Here is a 10,212-nt window from a genome sequence, read left to right as displayed (position 1 = left end):
AACAAAAAAACAAAAACCCTGTAAAATAAATAAATAAATAAATAAAAACCCTAACCTTGTAAACAGGAATATGATGATTCAGAGAAGGATTTCACATATGTATATATATGTAGCACCCCCCCTTCCATTTTCTCTGGATCCACCACTGTTATATAACATAATGATCTTATGATATTACAAAATATGCCATTAACGGAACATAAAACAAGTGTTTCCATCCACTGTCATTGATCCAACTCCATGGGTTTTACTGGTGAATCAATGTTGCAGAAGATTACAGTGTTTCCACATTCACTACAGAGCCTCTAATCATCCAAATAGGTCATTTCTAATGACTATGAAAAGATGACAAACTGTATTTTACCTGAATTATTTACATGTATTGATAGAATTAGTGGATCAACAGGTATTAAACATTTTAGATCAGTAGATGTTTTTGGTCCATTTTGGTGGATGTTTGGGGCTTTATGGGTTACAGCTGAGACTAGAATGATTTCTAGAGGAAAAAACAAATAAATGAAGTTCAATGAAAGACAATAGTCCCAGTTGTTACCGATTGGGGATTACATGAAGTAAGTGTTGAAATCTGTGCTGAAAGCTGATGGCAGCTAACTACACCGTAACACTGTAGATTTCAGGAAAGAGCATTAGGACTTTTATATTAAAACCAACCTGTTTCCTCTGCAATCAGTTTATCATCTTATCATAGGTGTTATCATAGATGTAGGCAATAGAACTCTTTGTAATGGAGTTTGCTAACATCAACAGGCTCCATGCACAAATCTGACCCCAACACAAACTTGACAAAAAATCATAAGCATATGCAAACCCTAACCCTTATTTTTTGTGTTCATTTCATGATATATTTTGTTGAAAAAGTCCCTTTTTCTTCAGTTTTCTCTGTTTTGATATAATAACCTTTAAATTTGCACTGAATATCTACATGGCCAGTAAATTAAATATAGAACTAGAAACTAGAAAAGCACTCGGAAAGAGCAGACCTCCGCCAAGGCAGATCAGCCCTCCCCCTGATCACCACCAAAATTAAATCATTTGTTCCTTGTGCCAGTATCAACATTTCCTGAAAATTCCATCCAAATCTGTCCAAAACTTTTTGAGTTATCTTGCTAACAGACAAATAGACAGACAAACAGACAGATAGACAAACAAAGAGACAAACCCAGATGAAAGCATAACCTCCACTGTTCCTTGGCGGAGGTAACAATGCATGATTATCCCTGAAAAAGGCTTGGGAAATCACTTAAAGGTTTAATGTAGAGAAAAAATCATCTGGAAGTTGACACAAAGTATCTCTGGGTTTTTATGGGTTAAAAAGATTGTGGGAAATCATGATGCAGTTGCACGGCATGTTACAATCATTCAGCTATCTCTGTTCCATCATTTTTATCATGAGGTGTTTTATCATTTAATGCAGCTCTATGTGTGTCTGCAGTATTTTATCTCATCTTTCCTCACCATCAACAGTCACTTACTGTTTTAAAATAAGTATGGAATGATCTGCAACTATTGACCAAGTATTTTTTTTAGTCTCATATTGAAGTATTTTAATCCATGATAATTTAATTTTTGGCCTCAAAAAACATTTGAGGTTGCTGTTGCCAAAACAGTTTAGGAGTAGACAGAGAAGAGGAAGGCAGTCCTGCATACAAACCTCTCCTCTCTCTGCTCTGTGTGTCTTCTTTCTGTCTGATGCTGCTGATTTGTAGGTCATGTGTGAGTATCAGTAATGACTGAGGGAGTGAGTGTGCAAAAGGACTTTTACCCTCTAGTGGTGAGCCTGGGGAAAGGCTTGTCAAATTCATTTAGGAAAAGAAAATGTATGTCCAATTATTCCTGTTCAGCTGTGCATGGAGACAGCGACCCAGTTGGAAATCAGATTTTATTTCTCCAAAATTCTTTTTTATCCAACAGTGGGCCTTATAGAGATTTATGTTTTCATCCCTGGCACTTCTGCAACTTCTCATCTGTTTTTAGATGGAGTTACTTTTTCCTTGGATGAAGTCACCAGAACTGAATATACTAGAGCTGAGACGATTAATCAATTAATTAACACAAATCTGTGAAAAAATGATTTGACTACAATTTTCCTGAATCAAAGCTTTGTTTCCTTAACCCACAAAGACCCACTGTTACTTTTGTGGAAGTTCCCAAATGAATTTTTGTCTCTTTTCTCTCTTTTTCTTTAGTAATTTATCACCATTTATTTCAGTCTTATCCTCTGTATTTTGCATTTGTTTCAGTGAATATCAAGTATTTTCCCAAATGTAATTACTGATTCATTAAAATTCAGCTTAAAGTTGAGGATTATTATATCAGAAACATGGAAAACTAAAGAAAAAAGTGACTTTTTTGGCAAAATATATCATTAACTGAACATAAACCAAGTGTCTCTAACCAGTGTTATTGATCCAACTCCATGGGTTTTACTGGTGAATCAGTGTTGTTGGAGATGACGGTGTTTCCACATTCACTATGGAGCCTCTGAACGTCCAAATGGGTCATCTCTGATGACCATGAAAAGATGACAAACTGTATTTTATACCAATTATTTACATGTATTGATAGGATTAGTGGATCAACACTTATTAAACATTTCAGATCAATAGATGGTTTTGATTGACAGTGGCTGTTTGGGTTTTTATGGATTATTTTCGCTGCCACTAAACATTGGTTAGGCTGTTCTGTTTCACACAGATGCTTATTGTGATGCACATGACGCCAGGATCGCCACAAAGCTGTATGTTAGTTACATCTTAAGTTGTTTTAAGTTAGTAAGTTGTAAACAAATTTGTTGAGGATGGCAGTGGAGATGTTGTTTGTAGATGTCATTTGACTTGGTTGTTTTTTTTATATACATATATATATATATATATATATATATATATATATATATATATATATATATATATATATATGTGTTCATTCATTCATTTTCTGAACCCGCTTTATCCTCACTAGGGTCACGGGGGTCGCTTGGAGCCTATCCCAGCTATATAGGGGAGAAGGCGGGGTACACCCTGCACAAATCGCCAGTTCATCGCAGGGCTGACATATACAGACAAACAATCCCTCTCACATTCACACCTATGGGCAATTTAGATTAACCAATTAACCTATCAGTGCATGTCTTTGGATTGTGGGAGGAAGTCGCAGTACCCGGAGAGAACCCACGCAGACACGGGGAGAACATGCAAACTCTACACAGAAAGGTCCCACCCCCCGTCGACTGGTGTTGGAATCGAACCCAGGACCTTCTTGCTGTGAGGCACGAGTGCTAACCACTGCACCACCGTGTTGCCCACATACATATACTATATATATATATATATATATATATATATATATATATATATATTTTTTTTTTTTTTTTTTTTTTTTTTTTTTTTTTTTTCATATACTTTTATCTTATTGTAGTTGGTATTTGTACATATCTACAGCAGTGGCGGCAGCTCATCTTTCAGACAGGGGAAGCTCATTGTCGGCTTACATCAAAACAAAACAAAACAAAACAAAAAAAGTCAAGTTATTTAAACATACATTCGGCCCTCCGTTTCTTTTTAAGAAAATGCTCAGTAACCTTATTGTACCAAGTAGGCGTCTTTTCCAGGGACTGGACCAGTGTCCTCTCTGCTTAGATTGCCTTGGCCCAGTGTGTTGTGGGTGTAAGACTTCAGCCTTTTTAAACAAGAGATGCTCCTTTTACTCCAACCTAGCTGACAGTTTGATTGATTTAACTATCTACAAAACGATATTAAACTCGAACAAGAAATGATTAAGTAGAGCCCAGAAAGTTAGCACCAGAATTTTGAAATGAAAACAATATAAAATAGGGAGCCAGTGGAGTGAATCTAGTGATGTATCAGAAACTTCCTCTTCCACGCACTCCTCGTCCTGGCAATCAGAAAAAGAATCATGCAATGGTGGTGATGCTAATTTAGTTGTTTTCACAATACTTGGTATCGTTGTTCTTTTGTTACGCTCTACTGCACTCTTTTATGCTTACCTTTTAGACTCTTCTATGTTATTTGCACTTTATGTTTACTTGCACTGTGGGGCCTTAGAGTCCAGTAATTTCAGTTCTCTCTGTATACAATGTACATGGCAGAACTGACAATAAAGATGACTTTGACTTGACTTTGACTAAAATCACTTAGGGTGTGAGGTGTATGTCTGCGACTCTTATGAGACTTAAACGTTCCATAAACATTGGTTTGAAAACTACAGCCAACAAACATGCAAGAAATATTTTCATTTCTCCTCAGATGTGTGTTGATATGAACAAAGTACTCCCTTTCGTTAGCTAAATTCTTGCATGCACATAAGTGACAGCTGAAAGAAGTCAATTCTTTCTGAAAGTGACTAACCTGTGTGGAATGCATTCTACTTTGATGTACAATTAAAGCATTCCATGTCTTAAATGCGCGTGGACATTTGGAATATGTACATGGGTGGTGTGTCCTAATTGTGGATGTTTGAGTTTTCACCAACAGAGCCCTCCATCCCCCAGACAGCAACCAACCCCAAAAATCCCAGCCTGTTGTACTATATGCAGTGTTGTCCTCATGTAGGACTCGTCTAAGATGATCAAGTTGGTTGTGGACATCCGACATGTTGGCAGTAATATCAGGTACGTAAGTACAGCACTGGTCTCCAATTAGGTGACAGACACCTCCCTTTTCGGCCAACAGGAGATCTAAGGCTGCCCTATTCTGTAAAGAGATTGTGCGGAAGGCCTTCATCTCACTCGTAAGAGTATCAAACCCTTGTTCAACTGAAGCAGTGAGATTTTCCAACTCAACAGAAAGTTCTTCTATATACCAAGCTAAACGGGCAGGGCCGTACAGGGGAATGATACTGATCGCAAACTTATGGCCTCCTGAAATCTGGTCCCGTTTAACACGGGTGTGAGGTGGTGACATTAATGGACTAATGGTCAATTTGGAAACAGCAGGAATCAGATAAGAGAGATGACACGTACCTGCCTACCGTGCCGGGAGGTACAGATATGAGTGTTGACCACACGTCCACACCATATCTGTGGGACAGCCATACCCATAATCAGAAGGGGTGAGAGCTACGGTGGCATTATATGTGGTAGTAACATTAGTTTTAGCATCAAAGTGTCAATGGGGATGGTGTACCTAGCAATGCAGTGATGTTACAGAGGACCAAAAATGGAGAAGGGGAGAATGTCCCTGTCGTAGGAAAGGTAAATTTATCAGTCCTATTTTCGCAATTTGCTAACCCGCAGGCTACCTTAAGAGTAATGTTACACCCTGATGTGTGTCCCAGATGATACCGTGTGTGTTCTGTGACTGGGGAATGGAAGCACAGCTGTGGAATGAAAAAAGGATTAGAGAGATTTCTGAGCCTAAAAACAACATTTTTCTGTACCATAGAAGTATTAGTGTCTCTGGAAAAATTTCTTGGGTCTCTGAAGATCATGTTGGGTTTCCACCCCAGCCAGGGGTATATTGATGTGATGTTTGGCCAATCTCCCACTGTCCACTTTATCAGTGTCAATAAAGTGTGATTGATCGGGAGCGGATAAGGAACAAACAGAGTACCTTCGTGTGAGCTGTGTGGCATCAAACTGCACACATAGCAAGACTGGTTAGTGACACGCCGTGTCAGATCACGTGTCACCCGCCACCATGTATTATCATTATATTTGTGGTGATCAATGATGTGGAGGTCACGTCCGTGACGTCTCCGAGGTTCTTCTGTCCCTTGCTGTCTTCCGACAGACCAGGGCGCAACTGGAGTGTGATGCGTTGAAGAAGGATCAGATACCTGACAGAATGTGCCATGGTACCATATGTACAGACACATGAAGATGACCGCTGACCCTTTGATCACCTCCATCGTCGTCAAATCAGTGTATGTGTGGGGCAGGGGTCTTCAGTCACCAGCGACCAGGCAAAGGATAGTGTGTATGAGACGTCACTGGGGTCGTTATCACCGCTAGGTTTCAACCAGTGAGTCTTGTGAGTGTGGGTGCATGATGCAGGGTCTCCAGCTCCGGGGTATACGCTGTCGATCGATGGTCTGGCCCGTCCTCGGCTGCAGCAGTCAGCGGTTTTCCCAGAAACCGCTTACAGTGGGTCGCGTGGAGCCACATGGCACGTTCGGCAACCTTGGCCGCTGTGTGTGTCGTCAGGAGCACCTGGAAGGGGCCTCGCCGCCTGCGCTGCTTCCAGTGCTTCCGTCTGAAGTCCCGGACCAAGATCCAATCCCCCGGCTGTAATGGGTGAAGCGGCCCCTCTGCAGGAACCGGTAACGCTGATCTCACCAATACCTGCACTTGAGACAGTTCAGAGGAGAGTTTTTTGCAATAAGACAACATGTCATGCTCCAACAACGATGTCAAGTTGGTGCTCGGTTGAGGGGCCTGGAGACCTGTATATGGGGGTCTCCCAAACATAATCTCAAACGGACTCAGCCCACTTCGACTCCTACGTCTCATTCTCATTTGCATGAGAACCAGAGGTAGAGCCTTGACCCAGTTAAAGCCCTGTTTCCTCGCAGCACTTAGCTAGTTTTGATTTTAGGGTGCTATTTTCTCTTTCAACAGCCCCCCCTAATTGTGGATGGTATGCACAGTGTGTTTTGAGGTCAAAACCTAGCATATTGCCTAACTCAGTTAGTGCTGCGTTCACAAAGTGGGACCCAAGCCTTAGCCACTGTGGAGCTGTCTGCATGTTTAGCTGGAAAACATTCAACCCATTTTGACCACATATCTACCATCACCAGACAATACTTTTTACCCTCGGCTGGAGACAGTTCCACGAAGTCCATCATTAGATGGTCAAACGGGAGGTTTGGTTGGTCATGACCTGCTGAGCGACAAGGGAAAGACTTTGCCGTGTTATGAGCGGCACAGATAAGACATTTCTTGCAAAATTTCTCTGCAATCACTGTAAACCCCTTTGTAAACCAGTGCTGTGCAATAGCCTCTAACATTCCTCCCTTAGACACATGATCTACGCCATGTGTCAGCTTAGCAAACCAGGGGAAGAAATTTTTGGGCAGACAAGGTCGTCCATCAGCTGCCCGCCACACAGAAGAAGAATCCACTGCACAGCCACAAGAAGCCCAGACGCACCTTTCGTCAGGAGTGGCAAATGACTGCGTGTCACGAAGGGAGGCGGGAGGAGCCCCAGAAAAAAGCTGAGACAAAAAGGAGGAGGCAGGCTCCATAGAAGCAGCAGCCCTGGCAGCTGCGTCCGCTCGGGAGTTCCCCTGTGTGACCTCAGAGTCATCCTTCTGATGTGCCTGACATTTCACAACTGCAATAGCAGAGGGAAGAAGAACAGCATCCAACAAATTTGCCACAAGAGATGCATTAAGGATCGGCTTACCGTCTGACTTCAAGAATTTGCGGTGTTTCCACAGGGCCCCAAAGTCATGAACCACGCCAAAGGCATACCTGGAATCAGTATAGATAGTGACAGAACAGCCCTCAGCCAGCTTACAGGCCTCAGTCAAAGCGACGAGCTCAGCCGCCCATGCTGAATAATGTGAGGGCAGGGGGCCTGAGGAGACCGTGTCAACGGACGTGCACACCGCAAAACCAACCCTATTTGTTCCCGAAGTGTCCTTAAAAGAGGAACCATCTGTGAAGAAAACAAAGTCAGGGTTTGAAAAAGGTACATCAGTGGTATCAGGGCGGGGGGAACATGTCTGTTCCAAAGCGGTCTCACAACAATGAGGGTGTCCATCCTCAGCAGTGGGAAGAAGTGTGGTGGGGCTGAGCGTGGTACAGCGCTTCACGGTGACGTTTGGCATGTCTAGAAGAACGGTGGTGTACCTACGCGACCGGGCCGCGGACAGGTGCGAGGTCTTTTGCTGTAAAAGAACGATAGAGACAGAATGTGGAACCAACACAGTCAAAGGGTTATACCCGACAATGTCACGTGACGTAGCCACAGCTTTTTCACATGCAGCGACGGCACAGAGACAAGAAGGAAGACCAGCAGCCATGGAGTCAAGTTTAGCGGAGAAATACACCACCGGACGCAAGCGGTCACCGTGAGCCTGCAACAGAACAGAAGACATGAAACCTCGCTTTTCATCCACAGTCTGAGTGGAAGGTTTGGTTGGATCAGGGAGGGCCAAGACAGGGGCAGAACACAAAGCAAAAAATAAAATGCATGGTGTCCAGCTGAGTGGACATTTTTGTAACTCCATGAAAAGTAGGTTCATTGAAAAAAAAAAAAATTCAATCACATTGTTTTTTTTTTTTATTCATGCCTAAAGAATAAAAACACTCTGGAAAAAAAAATCTTGATTAAAATTCTCATAATTCATGCATGAAAGGGTTAAAAATCCAGAGGGCCCAGTGTTCCTCCTCCATGCTAAGTCAGCTGGTCCGTCCTCTCACTGTCAGTAAACGGTCTATGTCATGGGTCAGCAACCCTGGTCCTACAGAGCCACTATCCTGCATGTTTTAGATGGTTCCCTCTTCCAGCACACCTGACGGTCATTATCAGGCTTCTGCAGAGCTTGATGATAGGCTTATCATTTGAATCAGCTGTGTTGGAAGAGGGACACATCTAAAACATGCAGGATAGTGGCTCTCTAGGACCAGGGTTGCTGACCCCTGGTCTATGTCATGGCACAGCGACCTAACCTTCGGAAAAACGGAGAACTGACCCGCCAGCTTAATAGTAAACGGCTAAAATTTGCTTGGAGGTCTTATTTCTGTCTTTGTGCATAATAAATCAATATAAGTGAATCCCCAAAGGAACTTTGTGTTGGTAAATGCAAGTTTTGCAAATGTACAGGATTTCAGTTCTGTTCAACATGTTGATGGTCATATGAACTATGTTTTCAGCTCAAAAATGTCCAGTTTCATCACAATTTATGCTATATCTTCAGGTCACAAATGGCCAAGTTATATTTTAACTGAATTTACCTGAAAAACAAATATTCTATTCTTTTAGACACATTTAGTGTGTTTGTGTCAGCTGTTATTGTTTTAGATCCACAATACTAACATGTATGAATAAGAGGAAAATTAGCAATAGTAAGTCCGTAAGTTTATTACTAATGAAGTACTGGTACTGACCAGATCATCATGGGCAATGTCACGTCCGTCCACCAGCAAAAGTTTTCACATACACCTGCTATTACAATCCAATATTTATGAAAATGTAGGTTCCACTGTCAAATAATATCAGTAGTCTGTGCATAAATGGATTAGCATTATTTCAACACAGTTCTATGCATTTCTTACTACTTTCTTTTGACAAAAATGGCCACTCATTTGACCCCCTAAGGAAATTTCAGCCGTAATGTAAATGTAAAGAATGATGTTTACCGAGAACCATCATGTTAGCTCTCCTCTGCCAGGCCAAGCCACTGCACCGCTTCCAACTGCCTCTGCCCCACTAAACTAAGCTCAGTTGTCAACAGCCCTCTTGAAAGCACACACTTTAGACTGAAGTCGACACAAAACATACGCTGTGTGTACATTTCAATAAATATGACCGCATATAAAATAATACTCGCCAACAGTCGTGTAGCTAACGTAAGTGGTAACTTAAGCTAACCTTAGCATTGACACTGACAGATTCATGTTGCTCGGTGCTAATAGCATAGAACAGCTCGGCTCTGTGAAAACAGTGCATAAAGTAATTCTGAATAACGTTGCATAAGATTGAATTCATCCTTACCTTGTACAGAGTGGTCCAAAGCAGCATTATTCTAAGAGTCCCAGCGAAAAAATGTCCGAGTGCAGATGAGGTTTTCCTCCTAAAGCAGGAGCCCAGGAGTGTTTGTAAGAAGTCAACATGACTGACCTATGTTAGGAGGAAGAATAGAATTAAATTGCGTTGTATATAATATGAATTCAATTGTGCTGTATATGCCAAGTACATATTCGAAAAGTGAACAACCCTCCCTTTCCCCTTTTTTCAGTGTGTTTACATTTGTTTCTGTTTCCTTCCTTCTGGAGGTTCAACTGACGTGGAAAACCCGTCCGTCAGATCAGACCAAATCACTATATTCTAATACTGATTCACTGGAACTGAATACTAAGTCCTGTTCCTAATAGAAGTTTAAAAAAAAACTCACACTTGGACTCAAAAAAGAAGAGTTGAGTCAGCCCGTCTTCAGCAGCCTTTTCCATGGGTTTCTTCATGAAGTAAACACACGGGTCGGTTCTCCGGAGAAGAGCCGACAAGCTTT

Source organism: Sphaeramia orbicularis, chromosome 14 (assembly GCF_902148855.1).
Source record: "Sphaeramia orbicularis chromosome 14, fSphaOr1.1, whole genome shotgun sequence".
NCBI classification, from domain to species: Eukaryota; Metazoa; Chordata; class Actinopteri; order Kurtiformes; family Apogonidae; genus Sphaeramia; species Sphaeramia orbicularis.
The sequence above is the reverse complement of the archived record's forward strand: the minus strand, read 5'-3'. Positions refer to the sequence as shown.